This window comes from Chlorocebus sabaeus, chromosome 6 (genome assembly GCF_047675955.1).
Source record: "Chlorocebus sabaeus isolate Y175 chromosome 6, mChlSab1.0.hap1, whole genome shotgun sequence".
Lineage (NCBI taxonomy): Eukaryota > Metazoa > Chordata > Mammalia > Primates > Cercopithecidae > Chlorocebus > Chlorocebus sabaeus.
Window position 1 is genome coordinate 42,869,972 of NC_132909.1, and position 15,363 is coordinate 42,885,334.

Below are 15,363 nucleotides of genomic sequence, written 5' to 3' on the forward strand. Positions count from 1 at the left end.
GATTCTCTTGCCTCAACCTCTCTCCCGAGTAGTTGGGGTTATAGGTGCAGGCCACCAGGCCCAGCTAATTTTGTTTTGTAGTTTTAGTAGACATGGGGTTTCACCATGTTGGCCATACTTATCTCAAACTCCTGACCTCAGGTGATCTACCCACCTCGGCCTCTCAAAATGCTGGAATTACAGGCTTGAGCCACTGCACCCATCCTTTTTTTTTTTTTTTTTTTCCAGATGGCATCTTGCTCTGTCATCCAGGCTGGAGTGCAATGGCATGATTTTGGCTTATTGCAACCTCCACCTCCTGGGTTCAAGCAATTCTCCTGCCTCAGCCTCCTGAGTAGCTGAGACTACAGGTGTGCGCCACAACACCAGGCTAATTTTTGCAATTTTAGTAGAGATGGGGTTTCACTATGTTGGTCAGGCTGATCTCAAACTCCTGACCTCAGGAAATCCACCGGTCTTGACCTCCCAAAGTGCCAGGATTACAGGCATGAGCCAGCGCACCCGGCCTGTAACAGTTTTATAATTCTAAGTGAGTCATCATAAAAATTCTCCTAATTTCAACATCTATTTATTTGTGAATCTATATTATTTTTGTGTGGGAAAAACACTTTTAGATTTGTAGATAATTTAAAAACTATAATAACTCTGTATCTCCTTTAGATATTATTGTTTATTTTTACGTGTGTTATGTGTCAAAAACACATAACAAAATTTACAATAAAATATTTCTATGCCAGGTGTGGTGGCTCACACCTGTAATCCAAACACTTTGGGAGGCCAAGGTGGGCAGATCATGAGCTCAGGAGATTGAGACTATCCTGGCCAACATGGTGAAACCCCATGTCTACTAAAATGCAAAAAATTAGCTGGACATGGTGCACGTTTCAGTAGTCTCAGCTACCCAGGAGGGTGAGGCAGGGGAATTGCTTGAACCCAGGAGGTGGAGGTTGCAGTGAGCCTAGATAATGCCACTGCACTCCAGCCTGGGAGACAGAGTGAAACTCCATCTCAAAAAATACATCTATACACACAATAAACATACATATATGTATTTATGTACATATATACATATGCATATATATATTTGAAGATCGTTGGGTACTTTATTTTCTCTTTAGATTCCATATACTTTTGGATTTGGTGTTTTTATTTCTTCAAAAATGCAATGATACATTTGAAAAACAGTGCATTAAATCTGTAGATTACATTGAGCGGTATAGATATCTTCACAACATTGATTATTTAATTTTTGATTTTTTTTTTTTTTTTTTTGAGATGGAGTTAAATTGACCCGCCTTGGCCTCCAAAAGTGCTGGGATTACTGGCGTGAGCCACCACACCTAGCCCAGTTATTTCAACAAGTACATGCTCAAGAGTGTGTTGTATAATTTCTATATATTTGTAAATTTATCAATCATTTATATTATTGTTTTATACTCTAATTAGATTTTTGTCATAGAAAGTAACCTATAAAATTTCAGTTTTAAAAAATGTGTTGGCCGGGCACGGTGGCTCAAGCCTGTAATCCCAGCACTTTAGGAGGCCAAGACGGGCAGATCACGAGGTCAGGAGATTGAGACCATCCTGGCTAACACGGTGAAACCCCATCTCTACTAAAAAATACAAAAAACTAGCCAGGCGAGGTGGTGGGTGCCTGTAATCCCAGCTACTCGGAAGGCTGAGGCAGGAGAAAGGCGTGAACCCGGGAGGCAGAGCTTGCAGTGAGCCGAGATGGTGCCACTGCACTCCAGGCTGGGCGACAGAGCGAGACTCCGTCTCAAAAAAAAAAAAAAAAAAAGTATGAAGACTCTGTTTTTGACCTAACGGGTGGTCTATGAAGGGGAATGTTGTATAAGACATTGAGAAGGCTGTGTATCCTGATGTTGTTAAGGAGAGTTCTCTATACCTTTATTAGAAATTATTGTTTTTTACTGCCTTCTAGTCCTCTGTTCCCTTACTAATATTCTGTCTTGTTTTACTATTGTTATAGAAAGTGGGGTATTGAAATATCCTACTCTAATTATATTTCTTGCTCTGTGTGATTCAATTTTGTTGGTAATTTCTTTATATACTTCCCACACACACAAATACACATGTATAAACAAATTTATCGTAGGTTCCCAGTGAATGAATCTATATATTGTTTAATGTCCTCCTTTGTCTTTCTGAAGTTTTGACTTAAAGTACATTTTATAAAATACGATAGTTTTTTACTTAAGATGTAACTTGTGTAATATTATTTTGACTTCTTCTGCTCTCATTTTGTTAATATTTACATGAAATTTCTACTTCCATTTTGCCACTTTCAGTCTTTGTCATTAGATCTCAATTGACAATTATACTTGATTATGTTAAATACACACATATGTGAAAGCACAAAAGTGGAGAGAAAAAGTAAGCACTAAATAAAACATCCCTTCTTACATTGAAAGTGAAGGAAATGATTAGATTCAATGTGCCTTCATTGGATTGACTGGGTTAGAGCTGATACTCACCTTAGCAACTCATGATTTCTGAGGCAGCAAAAAGTCCAACTGGAGAGACCTCACCCTTCCCACGTTTCCCTTGGTCACTGAAAGCCTCACTGTATTCTGTAGAATTTGCACAGCATTTGAAATCTGAGCTGATAAGTTTAACTAGGTTATTATCATTTTACACATTTTGGTCTCTTCTCCCTGTTGAAAATGGGTTGTGAACATGACTGTTGCTGTGGACTGCCAGACACCTAATGGGCCACTTGTTTGTGTCCTGTCCTAAAAAGCCAATACCCAGGCTGGATGGGTGGCTCACACCTGTAATTCCAGCACTTTAGGAGGCCGAGGTGGGCGGACCACCTGAGTTCAGGAGTTCAAGACCAGACTGGCCAATATGGTGAAACCCAGTCTCTACTAAAAATACAAAAAAATTAATTGGTCATGGTGGTGGGCACCTGTAATCCCAGCTACTCAGGAGGCTGAGGCAGGAGAATTTCTTGAACCCAGGAGGCAGAGGTTGCAGTGAACCGGGGTCACGCCATTGCACTCCAGCCTGGGCAACAAGAATGAAACGCTGATTCAAACAAAGCAAAACAAAACAAAAACAAAAACTAATATCCAAATCCAAAAAAAAGTTACAACATTAATCTTTGAAAACTGCCTGTGATTCATGCTGACTCACACACCTCCCTCCTCCTCAACCCATAGAGAATGTGCAAGAACTATCCAGTCGTAGGACACATGGCCAGAACCAGACATGGTGACATGCTGGGGTGGGGCCTGATTCACAGACCTCGGAACCCATAAGAAGGAATAGTAGAATCTGGAACTGAGGAAGCCCCAGCAACTCCAGACTTCACAACCCTTTAACAGGACTGACAGGAAGACCAAAGGCAAAGTTGAGACATCTGGAGGGTAAAAACCACCCTTGAACATCAGAATCATTGGAATTCCATGTCCACAGCCCTCTCAAAGCATGGATAGAGAAACTCAACAAAAATACACAAAAAGTTCAGTATACACCAGAGTTTCTCACTCAGGAGCTCATTTTATTCCTGGAGGATCATTGTGGGCAGGTATAGGGGAATATCTTGAAATTGCATATGGCAGATCCAATAGCAATAGACCATATTAAAGTAGATCTTATTTGTACATTAAGAAACTACGTTGCGCTGCTTGGAGTTAGGGGCTAGATCTGACGTGAGGGCAGGAGAAGCCTCGGCAAAGCTCACATGACCTTCATGCTCCTTTCACTCCAAAACATGAGCAAGGACTGTGCCCTTGCTTTCCATTCCTCAGGTGGGGACAGGAAGTGGAAACCCATGCAGACACTAGAGATAGTTTGTTTTGCAGGCACGGTAAGAAGAACTACAGAGGAAGAACCTACTGCAGACATTTCCCAGGAGAAACATCAGCAAAACTGAAAGGTAATGGAAGAAATCTTGTGCCTCTGAGGGTGTCTTTTGCCTCTGAGGCAAACAGTGAGAAAGGAAGCAGGGCCCTGAAATGCTAAGCTGAAACTAGAGTCTTACATGGCTTTACCAAAAACTTACTTCCCAGGCCATGCACCTAAACGTGAAGCTTTGTTGATGTTTAAACACAACATTGTATGGCTGTGTTCCATTCTGAGATGATATGAATCCATATAGGTGAGAGTAAGTTTATATCTGCATCCTCAGTGTAGGCTGGGAAATTTAAAATATTTGTTGATTAATATCTTTTGTATACATAAATAGCTACATAGGCAAACTCATATAATTCTTTATGTATGTGTTTTTTTAATTTAATTTTATTTTATTTTATTTTGAGACGGAATCTCCCTCTGTCGCCCAGGCTGGAGTGCAGTGGTGCGATCCCGGCTCACTGCAAGCTCCGCCTCCCGGGTTCACGCCATTCTCCTGCCTCAGCCTCCCGAGTAGCTGGGGATTACAGGCGCCCGCCACCTCGCCCGGCTAGTTTTTTTGTATTTTTTTTTAGTAGAGACGGGGTTTCACCGTGTTAGCCAGGATGGTCTCGATCTCCTGACCTCGTGATCCGCCCGTCTCGGCCTCCCAAAGTGCTGGGATTACAGGCTTGAGCCACCGCGCCCAGCCAAGAAACCTAGGCTTTTGGCCGTGCGTGGTAGTTCACGCCTGTAATCCTATCACTTTGAGAGGCCAAGGTGGGTGAATCACTTGCGGTAGGAGTTTGAGACCAGCCTGGCCAACATGGTGAAACCCAATCTCTACTAAAAATATAAAAAATAGCTGGGCAAGGTGGTGCGTGCCTGTAATCTCAAGTACTGGGGAGGCTGAGGCAGGAGAATCGCTTGAACTTGGGAGGTGTAGGATGCAGTGAGCTGAGATGGTACCACTGCACTGGAAGCTAGCATGACAAGAGTGAAACTCCATCTCAAAAAAATAAATAAATAAATAAGTTTTTTGTTTTTTCTGTACTGTGTTACTTAGCATAACATCGTTTAGGTTCATGAATGTTGTTGCAAACAAGACTTTCTTATTTTTAAGGGCGGAATAGCATTTCATTGTGTACGTATGCCACATTTTTTTTCTCCATTCACCTATTGATGGACACTTAGGTTGATTCCATACCTTAGCTATTGTCAGTAATCCATTTTTTCCCTCTTTTATCTGTTTTTTTGTTTTGTTTTGTTTGAGACAGTCTCATTCTATTGCACTAGCTGGAGTGCAGTGGTGTGATCTCAGCTCACGGCAACCTCTGCCTCCCAGGTTCAAGTGATTCTCCTGCCCCAGCTTCCTGGGTTTAAGTGATTCCTGCGCCTCAGCCTCCCAAGTAGCTGGGATTACAGGCATGCGCCGCCACGCCTGGCTAATTTTGTATTTTTAGTAGACACGGGGTTTCTCCACATTGGTCAGGCTTATCTCCAGCTCCTGACTTCAGGTGATCCACCCACCTCAGCCTTTCAAAGTGCTGGGATTACAGGCATGAGTCACCACACCCGGCCAAAAGTCTAGGTTTCTTTCTGTGTAAGCCTAGGTTTATTTCTATGTAAAGTGTAAAAAAATTTAAACTCGCCGGGCGCGGTGGCTCAAGCCTGTAATCCCAGCACTTTGGGAGGCTGAGACGGGCGGATCACGAGGTCAGGAGATCGAGACCATCCTAGCTAACTCGGTGAAACCCCGTCTCTACCAAAAAATACAAAAAAAAAAACTAGCCGGGCGAGGCGGCGGGCCCTGTAGGAGGCTGAGGCAGGAGAATGGCGTAAACCCGGGAGGCGGAGCTTGCCTGTAGGAGGCTGAGGCAGGAGAATGGCGTAAACCCGGGAGGCGGAGCTTGCAGTGAGCTGAGATCCGGCCACTGCACTCCAGCCTGGGCGACAAAGCAAGACTCCGTCTCAAAAAAAAAAAAAAAAAAAAAATTTAAACTCATAGAAGCAGAGAGTATAATAATGAAAAAAAAAAATCCCCCATGGGGTTTTTTGTCTAGTTAAGAGAGTTTCTTCATGATCTTTCACGGATTATATTTTCTTTCATCTTCTGCATCTTCCTGTTTTTCAGCCAATGGATGAAAAAAGTTACAGAGAAGACACATTTGCCTTTTATCCACTTCCCTTCTACTCACTATTAGTCAATATGGTTACAGCTGAGAATAGCAGTTTTCTGGCAGGAAAACCACTTCTCAGCAATAAACTGAAAAAAAGTATAAATATTTTATAAAACACTGATGGGTTTTTAGGAAAATGAGCATGTGCATCAATAATGGTGGTAAAATAGATTCATTTTGTTAATTTCTATTGAGCTCCCATAATATTTGATCAAAAGCTAGCAAATATACAGCATAAAAGGAATATTATTCTGAATAAGAATATTGCTAATGGTTATTTTGTCAATATAAGTAAAAATATAACCTGACACTAATAGTCTCAGCTATGCTTGTATAACATCAAATGCTATTTTATATTTAAAATTTTATTTTATGTAAGTATTCAATTTATATCACCCTCCTTTGCCATTTCAATGCCTTCTTCACTTTATGTCAATGGAAAACAGTACAGCAGGTCCCAGGAAAGCACGTGGTGCTATTGCTACTTTAATAATGATCATGAAGTAGCATGTTTGGGTGTGACTCACATGTCAAACAGTTATTTGGCTTAAAGTACTATTTTTCTATTTTTTTCTAAATTTACTGGTAATACAAAATTCTTAGCTAAGATGACTGTATCTTATTCAAATATGTTTTATGGGATTTCCTTGACATTTAAGTATCTGAACTATCTGGAATATTGAAATTTTCCATGAACCCAAATTGAGTAAACTATAGATAATTTTTTACTAAAAGCTTTTCTAAGGCAGAGTTAGATTTTAACATTTTATTATAGTATGGAAGAAGTGTATTAACCATGTTTTCAGTAATCACTCTGAACACAGCATTCTCAGTTCCCAGTATGCACCCTGAGTCACCCAGGGGAAATTGGTATCTCTGTAAAAAGGCAGAAGAAAATGCTGAGAAAACACTGCACAGCAATGCTTTCCACATGCACCTATTAGGGTCTTCATTTAATTAGACTGTTACTTGCATGGCTAGATACTTACTGAATTTAGTCATACTGTTTTTTAGCAGCTAATGGCATCTGTTACCTATTATTTTATACATTCGGTTTTTTGAAAAACAAATCTTTTGTTAATGTACTCTAAGTTGAGTCTACATTTACAATCTTCACCTTTTCAGTGTTAAAGCAAATCAGAGAAAAGCAATGTGTATGTATAGTGTGAATTTTCCTGCCTATCAAAATTCTTCCCTCATTGCCTTTGAAACCCTAGGAATTCACCTATAAAATACTCCCTTTGAATACTTTAGCCAGGATTTCAGATTTCAAGAGGTCAAAAACAATGATAGAGCAAAGCCAAAATCTTGTCTTTGTTTCTTGTTAGCCGTCTGGCCATTTCCAAACGCATGGCAATTACACCAAGCCATTGAAAAGATGTGATTTTGATTGATTTTATCCCATTTCAAATGTTTTCTCTAATTATTACATTGGTCACATGAATCTAAAAGAAACTATCTACATAACCAATCATACATTCAAGAAATATTCATGTTAAAGTGTTTACAGTTTAATCTTGAATTACAGTATAGTAGAATCCTCTATAGTTAGAAGTTAATTATTTATAAATTCATTGTTTTAATACGCATTGAGAACTGTCTTAAAAAGCTTTGTCACATTCTTTGTACTTGTAAGGTTTATGTTCCATATAAATTCTCATATTTAGTAAGAGCAGAGGGGTGGTCAAAGGCTTTCCCACATTCATCACATTCATAGGGTTTCTCTCCAGTATGAATTATCTTATGCTTATTAAGGTATGAGAAACATCTAAAAGCTTTGCCACATTCTTCACTATGTAGATTTTCGGTCCAGTATGAATTCTCTTATGTTTATTAAGGTCTGAGGACCGGTTAAAAGGTTTGCCACGTTCTTCACATTTGTAGGGTTTCTCTCCAATATGAGTTTTCTTATGCTTACTAAGGCTTAAGGACCAGGTAAAGGTTTTACCACATTCTTCACACTTGTAGAGTTTCTCTCCAGTGTGAATTATCTTATGTCTACTAAGGTGTGAGGACCGGTTGAAGGCTTTGCCACATTCTTCACATTCGTAGGGTTTCTCTCCAGTATGAACTATTTTATGTCTACTAAGGTTTGAGGATGAAATAAAGGTTTTGCCACATTTATCACACTTGTATGGTTTCTCTCCAGAACAAATTTTCTTATGTGAAAAAAGGGTTGTGGAATGGTTAAAAGCTTTGCCACATTCTCTACATCTATAGGGTTTCTCTTCAGTATATAGTATCTTATGTGTAGTAAGGTGTGAGGATAGGTGAAAGGCTTTGCCACATTCTTCACATTTGTAGGGTTTGTCTCCAGTATGAATTTTCTTATGTGTAGTAAAAATTGAGGATCAGTTGAAGGCTTTGCCACATTCTTCACATTTGTAGGGTTTCTTTCCTGTATGAATGATCTCATGTTTACTAAGGGTTGAGGATGCAATAAAAGATTTGCCACATTTATCACACTTGTATGGCTTCTCTCCAGTATAAATTCTCTTATGTGCAGTGAGAGTAGAGGAGTACTTAAAGGCTTTGCCACATTCTTCACATTTGTTGGGTTTCTCACTAGGATGAATTTTCTTATGTATAGTAAGGGTTGAGAACTGGTTAAAAGCTTTGCCACATTCTACGCATTTGAAAGGTTTTTTCCAGTATGTCCTATCTCATGTCTGTTTGAATTTGAAAATTGGTGAAAGACTTTCCCATATTTATCACATAGAAATATTTTTCTCTGGGTAGTTATTAAACATTGGTTAAGTCCATTATAACCTCTTTTGTGCATCTTACACTCATCCGCACTTTCACTGGCTTTTTTAAACTCTAAATTGCCATATTCACATTTTTCATATCTTCTCAGTATCACAATTTGGAAAGAATCTTGTAGGCTCTGCTCTGGACAATGGTCTTGGGCAAAATGAAAACACATAAGTGAAAGAAACAACAAAAACACATTACTTCAACTGCAAGATTCTGATAAATATGGGATACATTTACAAACAAAATTAGCCAGGCATGGTGGTGGGCAAATGCCAGCCACTTGGGAAGCTGAGGCAGAGAATTGTTTGAGCCCAGGATGCAGAGATTGCAGTGAGCTGAGATCACACCATTGCACTCCACCCTGGGTAACAGAGCAAGACTCCGTCTCATTAAAAAAAAAAGAAAAGGAAAAAAGAAAAAGAAAAGAAATTTCCAGCCAGGTGTGATGGCTCATGCCTTTAATCCCAGCACTTTGGGAGGCCAGGGCAGGTGGATCACCTGAGGTCAGGAGATTGAGACCAGCCTGACCAACATGGCGAAACCCCATCTCCACTAAAAATACAAAATATTAGCCAGACATGGAAACAGGTACCTGTAATCCTAGCTACTTGGGAGGCTTAGGCAGGAGAATTGCTTGAACTGTGGAAGTAGAGAATGTAGTGAGCTAAGATCATGCCACTGCACTCCAGCATAGGGAACAGAGTGACACTCTGTCTCACACACATACACACACACACACACACACACAAATATTAATTGCCAATAAGAAAAAAGAAAAGATAAAAGGAAAACATTGGCACATACATCTTTATTTCTGGCTTCCACATGCTTTTTAGACACTGATTAATGTCTCCCATGACGTGAGAGGCTGAAAGAAGTGGTGATATACGTTGGAATGACAGTTTGAGTCCACTGAGTCTAAAGACAAATGTTACAGAAGCAGAGAAACTGTAGTACCCCAAACAGGGAATGGCTGCAGCAAGTGATTACTAATTATTAAAAAAAATTAATAAGCCAATTTAACTAAACAATAAACACAAAATTTAGACAAGACACATCCTAAGAACATGTTTGAGAAATTCCCAGAATCTGCAGGCAAGATAATTGATTTCAGACTATGCCAGGACAAACTATATTATAAAGATTGGAACAGGTAGCTTTCTGTCAATGTCCAAATCTCAATCAAAGATTATAATGTACACAAAATATTAGAGAAACATGGCCCCATGAAAAAAAAAAATTTCAAAAGCAACTATAAACAGCATATAAAATAATTTTTAAAATTCTAAATAAATTGAACAGGCCAGGGTTGGTGGTCATTCCTGCAATCCCAACACACTGAGAGGCCAAGGTGGGAAAATCACATGAGGTCAGGAGTTTGAGACCAGCCTAGAGAACATGGTGAAACCCTGTATCTACCCAAAACACAAAAATTTACTGGGCATGGTGGCATGAGCCTGTAATCCCAGCTGCTTGGGAGGCTGACACACAAGAATTGCTTGAACCTGGGAGGGGATGGTTGCAGTGACTGGAGATTGTATCACCGCACTGCAGCCTGGGCAACAGAGCAAGACTGTCTCAAAAATAAAATAAAATAGGCTGGGCACAGTGGCTTATGCCTGTAATCCCAGCAATTTAGGAGCCCGAGGTGTGTAAATCATTTGAGGTCAGGAGTTCAAGGTCAGCCTAGCCAACATGGTGAAACCCTGTCTCAACTAAAAATACAAAAACTTAGCCAGTCATAGTGGCAAGCACCTGTAACCCCAGCTATTCAGGAGACTGAAGCAGGAAAATCGCTTGAACCTGGAAGGCGGAGGTTGCAGCGAGCCGAGATTGCACCACTGCTTCCAGCCTGTGCGACAGAAAATGACTCCACCTCAGATAAAATAAATAAATAAATAAAATATAATAATATTCAGTAAGTGAAATGGAAACGCAGAAAACTACTGAAGGTCAGAAAAATGAGGATAACAACAAGAAATACTAAAATAGCAAAAAAAAAAAATTTGGATATAAAAATTACAAAAAGTAACAAAAATTTCTTAAAAGAAAAAATGATGTAAACATGAAAAAGCTAAACAAAAAAACTAGGATGTACACAAAGATATTTATAACAAACACATATATAAGTAAAATTTCAAAATTCACAAATAAGAGAATTTTCAGAGCAGCAATGTAGGCAGATGTAATGATGAAGAATTTTTGTATGCAACTTAAGTTAATTTTTAACCACATTTAAATATATTGTTGGATCTTTTAGAGGTTTTATATAATCCCCGAAGGTACCACTAAGAAAATATCTATATAGATATACAACAGAAAAATTTTTAAAAACTGAAAGCAATACAAAAAAAAACCATAAAAGACAGAAAGGAAAATGAGAGACAAAGATACAAGAATCAAATACAACAAATAATAAAATAACATTCGTAAGTTTTTTTCTTTCAGAAAACTATTTAAAATTATATATATGATTATTTTTCCAATCAAGAGAAATTCAATAAAAAGGTTTATTAAAAATTTTGTGAAATCAAGATTTAACTTGCCTTTCTACAAGACTCAGTTGAGATCTAATAACAAAAAAAGACTGAAAGTGGCAAGATGGAAGTAGAAATTTCATGTAAATATTAACCAAATGAAAGCAGAAGAGGTCACAATAGTAATATACAAGCTACATCTTAAGTCAAAAACCCATATTTTATAAAATGTACTTTAAGTCAAAACTTAAAAAGACAAAAACACGTTAAACAATATGTAGATTCATTCACTGGGAGCTATGACAAATTTGTTTATACATGCTTGTATTTGTGTGTGTGTGTGTCTCAAATTAGGGTTTCAAATATATAAAGCAAATACTAAGAAAACTGAATAAACACATAGAAATAAAATTATAATAGGCTGTTTCGGCCGGGCGCGGTGGCTCACACCTGTAATCCCAGCACTTTGGGAGGCCGAGGCGGGTGGATCACAAGGTCAGGAGATCGAGACCATGGTGAAACCCCGTCTCTACTAAAAAATAGAAAAAAAAAAAAAATTAGCCGGGCGCAGTGGCGGGCGCCTGTAGTCCCAGCTACTCGGGAGGCTGAGGTAGGAGAATGGCGTGAACCCGGGAGGCGGAGCTTGCAGTGAGCCGAGATTGCGCCACTGCACTCCAGCCTGGGCGACAGAGCGAGACTCCGTCTCAAAAAAAATAAAAAAATAAAAATAAAAAAATAAAATAAAAAAATAAAAATAGGCTGTTTCAGTAACCCATTTTCTGTTATAATAATAAAACAAGACAGAATATTAGTAAGGGAACAGAGGACTAGAAGGCAGTAAAAAACAATTATTTCTAATGAAGGTATACACAACACTCCTCAAAAACATCAGGATACACAGCCTTCTCAATAGCTCTACAACTTTCTTCTTTATGGACCACCTGTTAGGCCAAGAACAAAGTCTTAACTCATTTTTTAAAGCTGAAAATTAATAGATTCCTTTCTATGACAAAAATAGAGTATAAAACAATAATACAAATAATAAATTTACAAATATTTAGAAATGATACAACACATTATCTAACAACCACTAAGATAAATATTGATGACATTATGCAAAATAAAATGAACCAGCCACAACAGACAGATATTGTATAAGATGTATAAAGCAAGCTGGGCGCGGTGGCTCACGCCTGTAATCCCAGCACTTTGGGAGTCGGAGGCGGGCGGATCACGAGGTCAGGAGATCGAGACCATCCTGGCTAACAGGGTGAAACCCCGTCACTACTAAAAATATAAAAAATTACCCGGGCACGGTGGCGGGCGTCTGTAGTACCAGCCATTCGGGAGGCTGAGGCAGGAGAATGGCGTGAATCCGGGAGGCGGAGCTTGCAGTGAGCCGAGATTGCGCCACTGCAGTCCGGCCTGGGCGAAAAAGCGAGACTGCGTCTCAAAAAAAAAAAAAAACAGCTATGCTCTTTGAAACAGAAAACAATGTAGTGTTTGAAATGTGCCATGAAATGGGAAGAATTGGTAGTTGTTTCATGTGTAGTGAGATTTAGCTTTGCGAGATAAAAACATTCTAGTGATACGTTGCATAATAATGTCAATATAATTAATATGAACAAACAATATTTAGAAATATGTACTTCTCACTCTATCTCTCAGGCTGGAGTGCAGTGGCACAATCTCGGCTGGCTGCAACCTCTGCCTTCCGGGTTTAAGTGATTCCCCTGCCTAAGCCTCCTCAGTAACTGCCATTACAGGTGCGTGCCACCATACCTGGCTCTTTTTTTGTATTATAGTAGAGAACATGTTTCCCCATGGTGGCCAGGATGGTCTCAATTTAACCACCTTGTGATCTGCCTGCCTCAGCCTCTGAAAGTGATGGGATTACAGGCGTAAGCCACCCCGAAAGGCCTAGAAATGTTTTATTGTAAATTTTTTTTTTTTTTTTTTTTTTGAGACGGAGTCTTGCTCTGTCACCCGGGCTGGAGTGCAGTGGCCGAATGTCAGCTCACTGCAAGCTCCGCCTCCCGGGTTTACGCCATTCTCTTGCCTCAGCCTCCCGAGTAGCTGGGACTACAGGCGCCCGCCACCTCGCCCGGCTAATTTTTTTTTTGTATTTTTAGTAGAGACGGGGTTTTTTGTGTGTTTTTTTTGTTTGGTTGGTTTTTGTTTTTGAGACGGAGTCTCGCTCTGTCGCCCAGGCTGGAGTGCAGTGGCCGGATCTCAGCTCACTGCAAGCTCCGCCTCCCGGGTTCACGGCATTCTCCTGCCTCAGCCTCCCGAGTAGCTGGTACTACAGGCGCCCGCCTCCTCACCCGGCTAGTTTTTTGTATTTTTTAATAGAGATGGGGTTTCACCGGGTTAGCCAGGATGGTCTCGATCTCCTGACCTCGTGATCCGCCCGTCTCGGCCTCCCAAAGCACTGGGATTACAGGCTTGAGCCACCGCGCCCGGCCATAAATTTTGTGTTTTTTTTGTTTTTGTTTTTGTTTTTTTGACACATAACACTTAAGTAGAAATAAGCAATAATACCTAAAAGAGATAGTTATTGTTTTTAAATTATCTTCAAATCCAAAAGTATTTCTCAGACACAAAAATAAGATAGATTCAAAAGGAAATAGATGTTGAAATTCGGAGAGTTATTTATTTATTTATTTATTTATATTTATTTTGAGATGGAGTCTTGCTCTGTCCTCCAGGTTGGAGTGCAGTGGCACCATCTTGGCTCACTGCAAGCTCCGCCTCCAGGGTTCACTCCATTCTTAGCCTCCGGAGTAGCTGGGACCACAGGCGCCCGCCACCACGCCCGGCTAATTTTTTGCATTTTTAGTAGAGACGGGATTTCACCATGTTAGCCAGGATGGTCTCGATCTCCTGACCTCATGATCCGCCCGCCTCGGCCTCCCAAAGTGCTGATTGTAAAGACTTTTTACCTCCTTGGTTAATTTTTTTCTCAGACATTTATTAATTAATGCTATAGTAAATAATATTTTTTTCTTCCTCTATTTTATCAGATGGTTTAAGTGGATGAAACCATACATATACATCTATGTTAATTTTACATTTTGCTAATTTACCGAGTGTATCCGTTAGTTTAAATAGGTTGCAATGTACTGTTTATGGTTTTCTAAATATAAGATTGTGTGATCCACAAACAGCAGCTTTTTACTTGTTTTTCAGTTTCAATGGCTTCTTTTATTTCTTTGACTCGTTCTTCTGCCATGTATTTCCAGTGCTAGAATAAAATAGAAGCATCGACAATGGGCACAGTATAGTTTTGTACTGGTGTCTGAATTTGATGGAGCAAACACTTCTTCATGTTTTCATAAACTGATTTTAGAAGGTAAAGATCTTCTTTTGTTGGGCCCTTAGGGTGATGAGATGCCCTCTGAATTTGTAGTGAAGAGGGGGTATAGCTTGGTCACAAGGCTGCTGGGTCTGCACTAGGGTCCACCTTTAGTTGGCTTGTTACAGGAGCTTGGGTGGTTGTAATTCTCATTTTATTTTTGGACAGACTGAATATCCTTCAGGACTTTGCTCCGTAGGGCAGACATTAAGGCAGGTTTTTGCAGTGGGTTCTGAATATAGTGGGCTTTATAAGGATGCGGACGAGTATGGCTTTCACTGAGTACCAGAGAGCATTTTCTCAGGTAACTGTGTGAATTCTCTATAGGCAGAACTGACCATACACTGTGGCTCAGGTAACTGAAACTGAGTCATTGAGCCACTTCAGAAACAGTAAAGGCCAATGTCTGCAGGTCTGCCTATGTGGCTGTAAATGGGTGCCTTCCTCCAGGTCTCTGGAATGGCAGGACTTCTCCCAGACTGTGGCTGGGAGGAGTTTTGGTTTTGGATAGTTACAGAGTAAGTTCACAATCCTCAGTGGGACCAAGCTGGGTGAACCCTATCCTGGTCTGCAGCCAAGAACAGGGACCCTGCACTTTCCCATCTCAATGAGGGCCTGCCTTCTGAATAGAACACTCCTCAATCTTCAGCTTTAACAGCATTTCACAGCTCCTTCCATGGATCTCAAATCTCTCTTACAGGCACTTATTTTAGAGATGGGCTCTGGCTACATAACCCAA

At 39.9% G+C, this 15,363-nt stretch overlaps 1 pseudogene; it reads right to left on the reverse strand.

Annotated features, from left to right (window-relative positions):
• Positions 1-1,242: 1,242 nt before the first annotated feature.
• Positions 1,243-8,961, reverse strand: LOC103234396 (uncharacterized; annotated as a pseudogene).
• Positions 8,962-15,363: the final 6,402 nt, after the last annotated feature.